The sequence below is a fragment of the Microcebus murinus genome, chromosome 10 (assembly GCF_040939455.1).
Source record: "Microcebus murinus isolate Inina chromosome 10, M.murinus_Inina_mat1.0, whole genome shotgun sequence".
NCBI classification, from domain to species: domain Eukaryota; kingdom Metazoa; phylum Chordata; class Mammalia; order Primates; family Cheirogaleidae; genus Microcebus; species Microcebus murinus.
In genome coordinates, this window is record NC_134113.1 from 91,258,878 (window position 1) to 91,274,823 (window position 15,946).

Consider the following 15,946-nt stretch of genomic DNA (forward strand, 5'->3'; position numbering starts at 1 on the left):
AGGTCCTTTTGCCCTCCTCATGTGTCAAAGGCAGCTGTCATTTTCCTTGCAAATTTCTTCACTATCCTAAAAAATACAAATGATTAGGACAAAAATCATTCCTTTTCTTGCACCCTCAAATTGACCCCACACCTAGCATTGTTTTGCACATAACTGGTGCCAATATTTATCATCTATGTTATATGTCATATATTTATATTATATGTAAATTCATAGATGAATATCTAGGTCTCTGAACTCATTTATTTAGGGTCCTCTAAAAAGGAAATATCCAAATTAAAACAAATTATTATAGATTCAATCTGATTATAGTAGAAGAACAAAAAACTACCATCATCCTTTTTTCTGAAAAAAATTGTAGTATTGATTGTATTAAATTAATTGGTACATTTAATACAATTAGACAGACCTGACCAAAAGCATAGAAAGTTTCCTAAGAGCATTAAGAAAAGTCAAAAACTTTTGCAACTACCTTCTGCAGAGTAAGATCAGATGCTGGGCAGTGAGGTTAGTTGGGAATGACGTCCTACAGACAGCTGTATCTCTGTCCCTCTCTAACTCCCAAGCCCAACAGACCAAGTTCCAAAGCATCTGGGGTATGCAGCCAGGCCTTGTGCAGCCAGGCCTTCGAAACCAACTGGTGTCTCATTCCAAACCTCAATAATCACTCCTCCTTCAGGGAATGATTTCCAAAACAAAGACTTGCTTTCTCTCCTGGGGAATTAAAAGCCCAGAGTGAGATGACATCTGACCTCACAGATTAGATATGGTCAACATTGATAACACTGAAATCTCAAAGAAAGGGGAGAAATATCTTATTGCAGAAAAGATACTTTTGGAAAATGCTAAACATTTCCAGAATTTGATAAAAGCCATAAATTTATAGATTCAAGAAATTATTCAGCAAATTTCAGAAGAAATAAACTCAAAAGAAAATCATGCCTGGACAAATTATAATCAAACTGCTGAAACCCAATTCTAAAGAAAAAAATGAATGAATGTGGAGAAAAATGAACCATTACACACAACGATTCAAATGACAACAGATTTCTCATAAGAAACCATGGAGAACAAATGAAAATGTAGCATTTTTATTTTTTTAATTTTTAAGATGTTTTTATTTATTTACTTTTTTTTTTTGAGACAGAGTCTCGCTTTGTTGCTCAGGTTTGAGTGAGTGCTGTGGCGTCTGCCTAGCTCACAGCAACCTCAATCTCCTGGGCTCAAGGGATCCTTCTGCTTCAGCCTCCCGAGTAGCTGGGACTACAGGCATGCACCACCATGCCTGGCTAATTTTTCCTATATATATTAGTTGGCCAATTAATTTCTTTCTCTTTAGAGTAGAGACGGGGTCTCGCTCTTGCTCAGGCTGGTTTCGAACTCGTAACCTCAAGCAATCTCCCAGCCTCAGCCTCCCAGAGTGCTAGGATTACAGGCATGAGCCACCGCGCCCAGCCTATTTATTTACTTTTTAAATTTATTTTCTTTTTTAAAAATTCAGAATATTATGGGGTTACAAACATGTTGGTTACACATACTGCATTTTCACTGCCCAAGCCAGAGCTACAAGCACGTGCATCCCCCAGACAGTGTGCTCTGCACCCATTAGTTTGAATCTACCCATCCCCTCCACGCCTCTCCCACCTGCCTGGCACCAGATGAATATTACTTCCATGTGTGCACATAAGTGTTGATCAGTTAGTACCAATTTGATGGTGTGTACATGTGGTGCTTGTTTTTCCATTCGTGTGATACTTCACTTTGAACAATGGGCTCTAGCTACACCCAGGTTAATACAAGAGGTGCTAGTTCACCATTACTTTTTATAGTTGAGTAGAACTCTATGGTATACATATACCACATTTTATTAATCCACTCTCATATCAATGGAAACTTGCCATGTTTCCACATCTTTGCAATTGCCTATTTTCTTTTGAAAAGTTTCTGTTGCTGCCCTTGCCCGATTTTTAATGGGGTGGTCAATTTTTTTTTTTTTTTGCTTATTTTTCTAAGTTCTATATAGATTCTAGTTATCAGCCCTTTATCACATGTGTAACATGCAAATATTTTCTCTTATTCTGTAGGTTGTTTATTCACTCAAATGATAGTTTCCTTGGCTGTACCTAAGGTTTTGATCAGGGGCCATAATTTGATCAGGTGCCATTTATTTATTTTTGTTGCTGCTGTGATTACTTTGGCGGTCTTCTTCATAAATTCTTTGCCTAGGCCAATGTCTGTAAGTGTTTTCCCAAGATTTTCTTCTAGAATTCTTATGGTTTCATGTCTTAGGTTTAAGTCTTATCTATCGTGAGATGATTTTTGTGAGATGAGAGGTGCAGATCCAGTTTCAATCTTCTGCATGTGGTTATCCAATTTTCCCAGAACCATTTATTGAATAGGGATTCTTTTCCCCAATATATATTTTTGTCTGCTTTGTCAGAGATTAGGTGACCATAGGAGGATGGTTTTATATCTGGGTTCTCAGTCCTATTCCAGAGGTCCAAATCTCTGGTCTTGTGCTAATATTATGCTGTTTTGGTTACTGTAGCCTGGTAGTATAGCTTGAAGTCTGGTAGCTTGATGCCCCCCAATTTGTTCTTTTTGCTTAAGATTGCTTTTGCTATACAGAGTCTTCTCTGGTTCCCTATGAAGTGTAGAATTATTTTTTCTAGATCTACAAAAAATGATGTTGGTATTTTGATAGGGATTGCATCAATTCTATAGATCACTTTATGTAGTATAGCTATTTTAACAATATTGATTCTACTGATCAATGAGTGTGGTAGGGCTTTCCATCTGTTTACATCCTCTGCAATTTATTTTCTCGGTGTTTCATAGTTCTCCCTGTATAAGTCTCTTATGTCTTTAGTTAAATATATTCCTAAGCATTTAATTTCTTTGATGGTATTGTAAAAGGTATTGTGTCTTTGATTTGATTCTCAGTTTGACTGTTATTGGCACATATGAAAGCTACTGATTTGTATGCATTGATTTAATATTCTGACACTTTGCTAAATTCATTTATCCATTCCAGGAGTCTCTTGGTTTAATCTTTGGGGTTTTCTAGATATAATAGCATATTGTCAGCAAAGAGTGAAAATTTAACCTCTTCTGCCCCCATGTGGATACACTTGATTCCCCACTCCTTTTTTTTTTTTTTTTTTTTTTCATGAAACATCACAGAACTGAATACCCACTCTTGTCTGATTGTTCTGACAAGAATTTCCAGCACTGTATTGAATAGAACTAGAGATAGTGGCAACCTTGTCTGGGTCCAGTTCTAAGTGGGAATACTTTCAATTTTTCCCCATACAGTATGATGTTGGCTATGGGCTTATCATACATGGCTTTAATAATTTTGAGGTATGACACATCTATGCCTATTTTGTTAAGACTTTTATCATAAAAGTGTGCTGAATTTTGTCAAATGCTTTTTCTGTGGCTATTAAAAGGATCATATGGTCTTTGTTTTTGCTTTTATTTATATGATGCTCTACATTTATAGATTTGCATATGTTCAACTATCCTTGAGTCTCTGGAATGAAGCCCACTTGATTGTGATGAATTTTTTTTATTTGCAGTTGAATTCGGTTTGCTAAGATTTTATTGAAGATTTTTGCATCTATATTCATAAAGGATATTGGTCTGTAGTTTTCTTTTTTTGTTTTGCCCTTTCCTGACTTTGGTATCAAGGTGATATTGGCTTTGGAGAATGAGTTGGGGAGGATTCCATCCTTCCCAATGTTGCACAGTAATTTCTGCAGTATAGGTACCAGTTCTTCTTTGTAGGTTTGGTAAATTCAGGTGGGAACCTGTCTGGTCTGGGACTTTTTTTGTTGGAAGACACTTTATTGCTGCTTCAATTTTAGTGCTTGATGTTTGTCTGTTCAGGAATTCTATTTCTTCCTGATTGAGACTAGGGAAGTTGTGTGTTTTTAAGAATTTGCCCATTTCCTCCATGTTTTCAAGCTTTTGGGTATAGAGATTTTTATGGTATTCAAAGATGATTTTTTGTTCCGTGATATCTGTTGTGACCTCTCCCTTTTCATTTATAATTGATCTTATTAGAATCTTTTCCTTTCTACTTTTGGTCAGTCTAGCAAGAGAGCTGTCAATTTTGCTTATCTTTTCAAAGAACCAACTTTTAGTTTTATTAATCTTCTGTATAGTTCTTTTATTCTTGTTTTCATTTACTTCTGCTCTGATCTTACGTATTTCTTTTCTTCTGCTGGCTTTAGAATTGATTTGCTATTCCTTTTCCAGTTCCTTGAGATGGTTCATTCATTAGTTTGTTGATCTGTGATCTTTCTATCTTTTGAATGTGGGCATTGAATGCTATTAATTTTCCTCTGAGGAATGCTTTTGCTCTATCCCACAAATTTTGGTAACTTGTGTCCCCAATATCATTTGGTTTGAAGAATTTTTTCATTTCCACCTGGATCTTTTCCTTGACCCAATAGTCATTCAGCAATAGATTGTTTAATTTCCATGACTTTATGTTGAGGTGAGTGTTTCTGTTGGAATTGATCTCTAATTTTATTCCACTATGGTCTGAGAAGATACATGTTATAATTTCTATTTTTAAAACGTATTGAGATCTGCTTTGTGGCCTTGGATGTGAGTAATTTTAGAGAAGGTTCCATGAGCTGATGAGAAGAATGTATATTCAGTGTTGTTTAGTTGGAATGTTCTGCAGATGTCTATTAGGTCCATTTATTCTAGAGTTCTGTTTAAGTCTATTGTTTATTTGCTTATTTTCTACTTGGAGGATCTGTCCAGTTCTGTCAGTGGGGTGTTGAAATCTCCAGCTGTTATGGCATTTCTGTTTATCATATTGTTCGATGTTGTTTAGATCAGTTGGGGTTTGCTTTGTGTATCCATGCTCTCCTGTGCTGGGTGCATAAATATTTAGGATTTTTGAGTCTTCTTGTTGAATTTTTCCCTCCACGACTATGTAGTGACCATTTTTGTTTTTCTTTACTTTTGTAGCTCTAAAGTATATATTATATGATAAGAAAGGCTATCCCAGCTTTCTTTTAATTTCCATTTGCCTGGAAATTTATTCTCCATATCTTCATCTTGACTCTGAATGTGTCCTTTTGGGTAAGATGCATTTCCTGGAGGCAGCATATACTTGGAGTGTATTTTTTTATCCATTCAGTCAGCCTATGTCTCTTCAGTGGGTGTTTCAAGCCATTCACATTTATTGAGAGAATTAATATTTGAGGTATATTTCTGTTCATTCTGTTGGATAGACTCTTATTGTTTTGTTTTACCTCTTGAGCCACTGTGGAATCCAGGTTCTGGACTTTAACTTTTGGGTTACTTTATACTCATGGGTATCTATTGCGCTAATCAGTGTATAATGCAGGTCTGAGTATTTCCTGCAAGGCAGGTATGGTCTTTACAAGTTCCATCAATGATTGCTTGTCTGGGAAAGTCTTTCTTTCTTCCTCATATAAAAAGCTTAGTTTTGCAGGATATAGAATTCTAGCTTAGCCATTATTCTGTTTTAGATTACTAAGGATGGGTCCCCAGTTCCTTCTGGCTTGTAAGGTTTCAGTTGAGAAATCTGCAGTTAGTCTGATAGTTTTCTTTTGTAGGTTACTGGCTATTTTTGCCTTACTGCTTGAAGGAGTGCCTCTTTCATGTTCACTTTGACCTGCTTAATAAATATGTGATGTGGTGATTGCGTTTTCACATTGAGTCTCCCAGGAGTCCTGTGTGCTTCTTGTACCTAGATATCTAGATTTCTGGCTACGCCAGATAAGTTTTCCTTCATTATTCCTAGAAATAGATTTTTCCAGCCCTTGTGTATTTTCTTCTTTGCACTCGGGGATGCCTATGATTCTTATGTTTGGTCTCTTTACATAATCCCACATTTCTTGTATGTTTTGTTCATGTCTGTTGCTTCTGTGTTCTTTTTGTTTATCTGATTTGTTTAACACATAGGTGTTATCTTCAAGCTCTGAGATTCTTTCCTCTGCATGATCTGGCCTATTATTAAGGATTTCCACTGTGTTTTATAGTTCCTTGAATGCCTTTTTCATTTCCAGTATTTCTGTTTGTTTGGTTGGTTGGTTGGTTGTTTTTATTTATTTATTTTTTTGTAATACTTCAATTTCTTTAGAGAAACTTTCATTCATTTCCTGCATTGTTCTTGTGCATTCTTTGTGTTGGGTTTCTATTTTCTCTTGAATTTCATGGAGCTTTCTTACAATGCATATTCAAAATTCTTCATCTGTCATTTTAACTATTTTGTTTAAATTGGTATCCATTGCTGAGGAGCTAATGATTTCTTTTGGGGGTGACTTTTCACTCTGATTTTTCATGTTTCCTGAGTTCTTACACACTGATTATTTCTCATCTGTCTTCTTGTTTGAAAACTGGGGGTGCTAAGGCTGGTTTATGGCCCTATCTCCAAGTCCTGAAGGATCAGTTCTTACAGTGCTGGGGAGAGGAGTGCTGGTCCTATATTGCCTTAGGGGTGTTTTAGCAAGTTTGATGAACCCCTTGGGTTACCTCTGACCTGAGGTCTTCACCTCTTCCCAATGGAGTGTAGTTTGGTCCCTCAGCTTAAGCTCCAGTCTGGTGGATTGTACTTGTGAGTATGAGTCCACTGCTCCCTAATATCTTGAGATGGAATGCAATACATTTAGCTATGGAGTGTACCCTCTGTCATTGATTATAGATTGCGTGGAGGAGCCAGTTACTGAGGTAATCTGTTGTCCCTGTGGTAGGCCATGGTTCCCCAGGTTGAGTATATGAATGCTCCAAGCTTAGGGAGGGACCTTGTAAAATCCAGGGGTTGCTTAGACCCTGCTCCCTCCTGAGGTGGGGGTAGGAATAAGATAGATTGCAGACGAAGTGCAAAAACCTGGATGTCTGAGCTTCTATGGTTGCTTATCCTGCCACTAGGGGGAGTCACTGATATGGATTTCAGGACTATCTCTCCAAGCTTGGGGGGCTGCTCATGGGAGGAATCAACTGATGCGATTGCTGAGGTCTCTAGCCAGTCTGAAAATGTAACATTTTTAAAGTACTGAAAATACTGACTGTCAGCCCAGAATTACATATCTAACAATAATATCCTCTAGGAATGAGATATCTATAATTTCAAATGAAGGGATGTTAAGAGAACTAGAGACCAGCAAATCTGCTGTAATGGAAATGCTAAAGGAACTTCTTAGGACTGAAAAGAGATGATACCAGAAGAAATCTTGAAACTTCAGCAATGAATGAGAAAACAACAGAACTGGTAACTATCTGGGAAAATAGACTATATTAGTCCTCTTAAGTTCTCTAACTATGTATGACTATAGAAAGTAAAAAAAAAAAAAAAATGATATATTGTCTAGGGGCTTTCAATGTGTATAAATATAATACATATGCCAACTATTATATAAAAGGGGACAGCATAGGGTTCTATTTGGTAGTAATATTTCCCTGTTTTACTTGAAGTGATAAAATAAAGTAATAACTCTCAGTAGCCTGTGTCAGGTTGAGAATACTATGTCTCCAGATCAACGCTAATATAATAACACAAAAAGTAAAATAAAAAAACTATTGGAGAACTTAAGACAATAAAAAAGAAGACAGGAAATGAGTAACAATAAAAACAGAGAGAATAAACAGAACACAAATAATATATTGGTAAGCTTAAATCAAATTATATTAATAATCACATTTAATATAAATGGTATAAACAAATGGAGATTTTCATATTGATTTCAAAAATAAACAAACAAGTCACCACTATATGCTGTCTAAAAGAAACCTACTATAATATAATGGTATAAATAGGTTAAAAATAAAAGCCTGAAAAAAAATATGCCATGCTAACATTAATCAAAGTAAGCTGTAGGAACTATAGTAATACCACACAATGCAGACTTCAGAAGAAGAAAAATTACTACGGTCAAAATATTTTTTTAAATGACAAAAGGTCAATTCCTAAGACAATATGTCTTAAGTATGTGTACATCTAGCAAGAATGTTTCAAATTACATCAAATGTGAACTGATAGAACTGAAAGGAGAGAAAACAAATCCACAGTTCACTTGGAAACTATCACAGTCTTCATTTCAATAATCAATAAAATGGAAAATCAATAAAGATATAGAAAATTGAAATAATAGCATCGATGAACTTGACCTAGTAGGCATTTATAGAACTCTACCCAACTACAGCAGAATACACATTCCAAGTGCACATAGAACATTCACCAAGATAGATACATACAGATTCATAAAACAAACCTTAAAACAATTAAAGGAATTGAAATTATACAAATTATGTTATGAAGCTAGAAGAGATATAAATGAGAAATCAATAAGATAAAGATAATCTAGATTCCCTAGATATTTAAATATTAACTTGCTTCTAACTGCATCAAAGAGTAAGTCTCAAGGGAAGGTAGCAACATTTTAAATGAAATGAAAATAAAAATATAACATCAAAAGTAGAAGGCTGCTGTCAAAGCAGTGCTTGGAGAGAAATTTCTAATATAAAATTTTGATGTATGAAAAGAAGAAAGTTCTTATATCAATATGTAAATCTTCCCCTTTAATAAACAAGTAAAAGAAGAGCAAATTAAACCCAATGGAAACAGAGGTAGGAAATAACAAAGAAAATGTTAGAAATAATGAAATTGAAAACAAGAAACCATGAGAGAAAATTAATAAAACTAAAACTAGGTTGTTTAAAAAACAAGGGATCAGTAAAGTTCATAAAACACTAGCTAGACTAATCAAGAGTAACGGTGGAAGACAACAAGTTAACAATATCAGGAATAAAAGAGAAAATAGCATTACAGATTCTACTGACATTATAGGTAATATTATAAAAAGTTTTTGCACATAATTTGAAAACTTAGATGAAATGGACCAATTCCTTGAGCTATACAAACTATGAAAAATATTCAATGAAAAATATATAACCTGAATAGAAATTTATTAAAGAAATCAAATTTATGATTTAAAATCCTCCAAAAATGAAAACTCCATGCACAGATTGAAATCTTCATTTCATTGATGAATTCTACCAAATATTTGAGAAAAAATAATAGCAATTCTACACAAAATCTTCTTGAAAATAGAAGAAAACATTTCCCAACTCACATCATAAACCAACATCATCCTGATAACAAAACTAGACATAGCTATCACAAGAAAGAAAATATAGACAAAAGTTACTAATGGATAGATGCAAAGACCCTCAGTAAAATATTAGTAGGTCAAATACACTAATATATAAAAAAGACAATGTGTCAACATCAAGTGCAAGTGGGGCTTATCAAAAAGTTGTAAATTTATTTTAATATTTTAAAAATCAACCACTGTATATTATTGCATTTACAGATTAAAGAAGAAAAAAGCATATGATTATCTAAATAGATGCAGAAAAGTCAAAATTCAACATCTATTCATTATAAAAACTCTTAGCAAATTAGGACTAGAAGAGAAATGTCTCCACTTGATACAGATCAAGCCAATGGTAACATTACACTTAGAACAAATACCAAACACTTTCTCCTAGGATCAAGAACAAGGCAAGGGAGTCTATAGTCAATACTTCTATTTAGCATTGTACAAGAGGTTGTGGCAAGAAAAATAATGGCATTGAATTTGACAAGAATTGAAACTGTTTTTATTCACAGTGAAACTATTTTTTATTCACAGATGATGACACCATGACTAAGTAGAAAATCCCATGGAATCTGAAAAAAAAAAAACAACTAAAAACAAAACAAAATAAAAACTACTAAACTACTAGAACTAATAAGTGTTTTTGGCAAGGTTATAGTATACAGAATTAATATACAAAAATAATAGTATTTCTATATACCAGTAATGAACAATCAGAAAATGGAATTTTAAAAAATATATCATTTACAGTAACATAGATATGTGAAGTATTTAGGCAAAAATATAAAAGAAGATGTTCAAAGTGTGTACACTGAAAACACTAATACATTGTTGAGAGAAATTAAAGAAGACATCAATAAGTGGAAAGATACACCTTTTGTATCATGAGAAGACTCAGTATTTTTTAAGGCGCTGTTTCTCCTCAAATTAATCTATACATTCAATGCTATCCCAGTGAAATCCCAGCAGACTTTTTCTGTAGAAATTAATTCACAAATTCTAAAATTTCTGTGGAAATAAAAAGGAACAGAATCGGGGGGGGGGGGGACGGAGAAGCAAAACAAAAAAGTTCAAAAAAGAAAAATAAATAAATTTGGAGGACTTACTCTACCTGATTTCAAGACTCACAAAAGTCACTCAAATGCAAAGAGTATGGTATCAATGTAAAAATGCACAAATAGAACAATAGAACATAAGAGATAATTAATAAATAGACATGCACATAATGACAATTAATTTTGACAAATGTGGACACAGCAACTCAGTGCAGAAAGGATAATCTTTCCAACTAATGAAGTTGGAATGATGGAATGTGCATAGGTGAAAGCAGGCCCTCCAGGCCCTTTCTCCCCTGATGAGGGACTTGAAAGGCACAGGTTTGGTGTTAGATACAGCCTTCATTCCTGAAAGACTATGTGAGCTGCCCCTGCCCCACACTTTAAAACTAAATTGGTTATGTAATGTGAACCAAGAAATGGACCTTTTATGAAACTCACATTTGGATGCTACAGCATAGCCTATCCTATCCTGTCTCATACAAACAGTGAAAAAGCTTCTCAGTAATAGTCAACAAAAGTGAAATGATATAAGGCTTTGGATATTTTATTGAAACCTCATCAAAATTAAAGATAACTAAGTAAATAGTATTACTACAATGTGTAAGAAAGTTATAAAAAATATACACAACTGTTATACTCACACTCTGAGGAAAAATGTTATGCATGCTTGTTTTTTCTTAAACAGTTTTATTGAGCTATCATTCATATGCCATACAATTCACCTATTTGAAGTGTACAATCGAATGATTGTTAATGTTTTCACAGATATTTACAACCAGGACCACAGTCAATTGTAGAACATTTCATCACCTCAGACACCAAACCTTTTAGCTATCACCTGCCCCTTCCCCCATTGTTCCACCCTCCACCCTCCTCCCAACCCCAGCCCTAAGCATCTAGTAATCTACTTCCTATGTCTATAGATTTCTGTATTCTGGACTTTCATATGAATAGAATCACATGATATGTTGTCTTTTGTGACTGGCTTCTTTTACGTAGCATATTTTTCAAAATTCATCTATATTGTAGTGTATATCAGTACTTTATTTCTTTTCATGGTCGAATAATAATAGCTTTAGTGCATTTTATTTATTCATTTATCCATTGGTAAACATTTGGGTTGTTTCTATCTTTTGGCTATTGTAAATAATGCTACTGTGAACACAAAATTGGAATAATAAAAGATTTTTTATACCTGTATCCTGAAGAATTCTGCCCTCATTGTTTATCGTTCCTTAAAACACCAGTCTAAAACTCGGTGGTACAAAACAACAACTATTTTATTATGTTCCCAGATTCCGTGGGACAGGAATTCAGACAGACCACAATGGAGTGACTTGCCTCTGCTCCAAAATGTCTGGTGCTTCACATCAAAATACTTAGAAAACTGCCTGTGACTCAAATGGCAGCGGCTGGAATCACCAAGCAGATTATTTGTTCACACATCCATCCCTGGACTGGTATGATTCAAGTCTGGGTTCATTTGAAATGGTTGGCGCATTGTCTACATGTGGCCTCCTCATGTGGTTTGGGATTCCTCACAGCAAGCTGCTCTCAGCTTTGTCAGACTTCTCACTGAGTGGCTCAGGACTACAAGAGGAATGTTCCAGTGACTGAGGCAAAAACTCTACGCCTTTTTGGGACAGATTTAGAAGTCATACAGTGTCGATTCCCCTGTATGTTATTGGTTGAAGCAGTCACAAGCCCACCAGACTTTAAGAGCAGGGGCTGCAGGACTCACTAAGAGGACAAAGAGTTTGCAGCCATGTTTCAAAACTGCCACACACTCCAAGAGATCCTGGTGTAATATCAGACAGCAGATTTTCTGTATTTACTTAAGTTTGGGGTACTTTATACATAATATGTGTTAGTAAGATGAGTAATGAAGATAAGCTTTGTCTGTAATTTTAGATACTTCTTGCAAGTGATAATTAGGAAAATATGCCTCTGAGATCTCTGGCTTAAGGGAGCATAATTGGCTGTATAAGAGCAAATCCAGGCCGGGCGCGGTGGCTCACGCCTGTAATCCTAGCACTCTGGGAGGCCGAGGCGGGTAGATTGCGCGAGGTCAGGAGTTCAAAATCAGCCTGAGCAAGAGTGAGACCCCGTCTACCATAAATAGAAAGAAAATAATTGGCCAACTAATATATGTATATAGAAACAATTAGCCGGGCATGGTGGCGCATGCCTGTAGTCCCAGCTACTCAGGAGGCTGAGGTAGAAGGATTGCTTGAGCCTAGAAGATTGAGGTTGCTGTGAGCTAGGCTGACGCCACGGCACTCACTCTAGCCTGAGCAACAAAGCAAGACTCTGTCTCAAAAAAAAAAAAAAAAAAAAAGAGCAAATACAAATTGCCTGAAATAAGGTAAAAGAAAAGAATTTCTTGTGTTTTCATCAGAATAGTGACTATATAATTAATGGTAAAATTAAAATAGTAAAATAATAGTAATAGTAAAATTAGATAAATAATGCATTTTACGCCATGAATATAATAGACATTCTAATTTTATCTCAATTTTCATCAAATTGATTTGATTAAAGCATATATACATACAAATGGATAAAGAATTATTATCAATTTTTATAAATATAGATATATTCATACAAAGACATATAGATTTAATTCCTAAATAAAGGTAAATATTTTAGGTTTTTATTTAAAACTGAAGGGGGAACCAAAATGAGAAGAATAAATATGCTGAGTAATGTGTTCAGACTTTAATTAAAGTATGTATATGAATACAAAAATAAAGTCATTTGAAAACCTCATGTCATTAGTGGCTATTTGCTAGTATAAGTAATGACTTGTTTGTATTTCTAACAAAAAGCATCAAGTAACAACTAAGTATCCCCACCATAAAAAAGGAGCAGAACTAGCAGACAGAATTTGGAATGCAAATCTTTGGAACATTCATCTGGTTACCATTAGAGGTTAAAGGCAAAGACATATGTCAGAAAATGTGGGGCATTCCAGGAGATGGCAGTAGCAGCATACCAAATTTCATTTCATAAAAATCTCTTAGCAAGGCGAGACTCAGAGGGGAACAGCTGCACAGGGCGGTAGAAGTGGTAATGGCGGAGGCAGTGGTGGGGCTGGCGGTGGTCCCAGCTGCAGGACGGGTAGTAGCCGTAGCGGCTTGATGGATAAGTGGAAGATTGATGACAAGCCTGTAAAAATTGACAAGTAGGATGCATCAGCTGTGAAGAATTCTTTGGATGATTCTGCCAAAAAGGTACTTCTGGAAAAGTACAAGTATGTGGAGAATTTTGGTCTACTTGACAGTTGCCTCACCATCTGTACAATCTCCTGTTTCTTTGCCATAGTGGCTTTGATTTGGGATTATATGCACCGCTTTCCAGAGCCCAAGCCTGTTTTGGCTCTGTGTGGCATATCCTATTTTGTGGCGATGGGGATTCTGACCATTCATACCTCATAGAAGGAGAACAGCATCTTTCTCGTGGCCCACAGGAAAGACCCTACAGGGATGGATCCTGATGATATTTGGCAGCTGTCCTCCAGTCTTATAAGGTTCAGTGACAAATACACCCTGAAGCTGACCTTCATCCATGGAAGAACGAAGCAGCAGCAGGAAGCCGAGTTCACCAAGTCCATTGCTAAGTTTTTTGACCTCAGTGGGACACTGGTCATGGATGCATATGAGCCTGAATATCCAGGCTCCATGACAGTCTCACCATAGAAAGAAAAATGAAATAGCCAGTTCTAAAAGCAGTCCTCTTTCTGCTGGGTCATGCCGACTTACCAGGTGGGTGGGGAAAAGAAACAGAGAACTTAAAATGGGAAAAGCAAGAAATGTTTAAAATGTCCCTGTTTTGTCCTGAAATTTTAGTCTATTCTGGATGAATGGGAATTTTCTAGCACAGATATGAGAAGTTGTAGCTCTGATGTCTAGCTGTAGCCTCCTTGGTCTGCTGATTGTGTTGTTTTGATTTGCTTTTCTGGAAAAGCATTTTTGCTAAAAGCTGTACAGACTTTTTCCTTTGAACCTAGCAGTACCTTATATAGTATAGCTTTGTGCCATGCAGCATTCGAAGACTCACTTTAAAAAAATAGTCAACCCTGTTGCTGACTCTGTGTTAATTCCTATTTCAACAGCTATTTCCCTTGAATAATTCAGGATTCTTGTGTAGGACAGCTTTCCTTCACATACCATTTTTGTGGGTGTGTATAAATCTGACTTGGGGAAAATTTAACAAAAAAACACAGCTCTTTAATTTAAAACAGGCCTTCTGCCTGTTACTTTTTGTGTTCTTAACCAATTAAAGAGGCCCAATGGCATTTTTAGTTTTATATTGTCTGTTTTCCACCAGTATATCCCTATTGATTTGTTTGTGCCCTTTACTACCTGCCATTTTCTAAAATTTTTTTCAATAAAAGGAAAGAAAATGTGAAAAAAAATCTCTTAGCAAGGAAATGAGTAAATAGTCCCAAAGAAAAGAAAATCATGGGCAACCACATTGGTTAAAGATTTAAGTTCAATAAAAAATGAGCATCTAAAAAAAGTATAAACAAAGATCAATAAAATAAAATGACACAAGACAAAAGAATAGACGAAAATAACACAATCCCTGAGAACATTTAAATAGTAAGCAGACTTGAGCAAATAATTGGGGTATATTTTTAAAGAAAGAGGATATTGCAGGCAAGCAAAAAAAGGTTTTGATTGTTAATACTTAGGAAGAACTGCAATTGATCAATGTTTAACACTACTACCACAAATTTTTAAAAAGTAATAGGCCAGGTGTTGTGACTCACACCTGTAGTGCTAGCTGAGGGAGGCTGAGACAGGAGGATCACTTGAGCCCAGGAGTTTGAGGTTACAGTGAGCTATGATTGCACCGCTGCACTCCAGCTTGGGTGATGTAGTGCAATCCTGTCTCTAAATAAATAAATAAATAATAGATAAATAGCAATAATATAGAAAATCAAATTACTAAAATAGAAGTAACCAAATGAAACACAGAAAAATATCTTAGATACCGTAGACCCCCAAAACATAAGATGAAGATAAATGGTAAAATATCTTGAGCAGGGGTCCTCAAACTATGGCCCGCAGAGGACACTTATCTGGCCCACTGGGTGTTTTTGCCGCTGCTGCCTGTCCTGCTTAGCAGCTTACTTGTCCCGGGCCCACAGTGCGCATGTGTGGAATGTGCACCACACTCTCCAACAGCCCTCCAACGGTCTGAGGGACAGTGAACTGGCCCCCTGTTTAAAAAGGTTGAGGACCCCTGAATTCTTGAGAGTTGAGTTTTTTGTTGCGATCTCTTTTTAAAATTATGAATACATAATGTAAGGTAATAAAAAGTAAGATTAGAATTAAACAATGCAAAAAATACATAGCAAACGTATAATGGAAGCTATCACTATCACCCTAGCTTAAAAGCTACTGATTCCTGCACAGGTAGCCCCCACTCACACGTAATCCCTCCCACACCTTATGTTGAGAAAGAAAGTATTTGGGTTGTCCTAGTATTTCACCAAATGCAGATCCATGAATACCTGGGATGATGTCCATTTAAGATAGCTTGTGGATGCCACCTTCTCTCAATAGAATCTCTGTGTTAGAGAATAGAAGTTCTCCTGCCATATTTCTGATTCTGGATTTCTGCTTTGATTCTTATCTACTGTGTTCTTGTTGAGGGGGCTCTTTGATCCCTGCTAAAAGCTGAGGAACTTATTTATACTTGCCAGTCTTCCTGATGGGAACTGAACACTCTCTC

At 35.8% G+C, this 15,946-nt stretch overlaps 1 pseudogene; it reads left to right on the plus strand.

Annotated features, from left to right (window-relative positions):
- The first annotated feature begins 518 nt into the window (after window positions 1–518).
- On the plus strand, window positions 519–13,919 carry LOC105858370 (signal peptidase complex subunit 2 pseudogene; annotated as a pseudogene).
- Window positions 13,920–15,946: the final 2,027 nt, after the last annotated feature.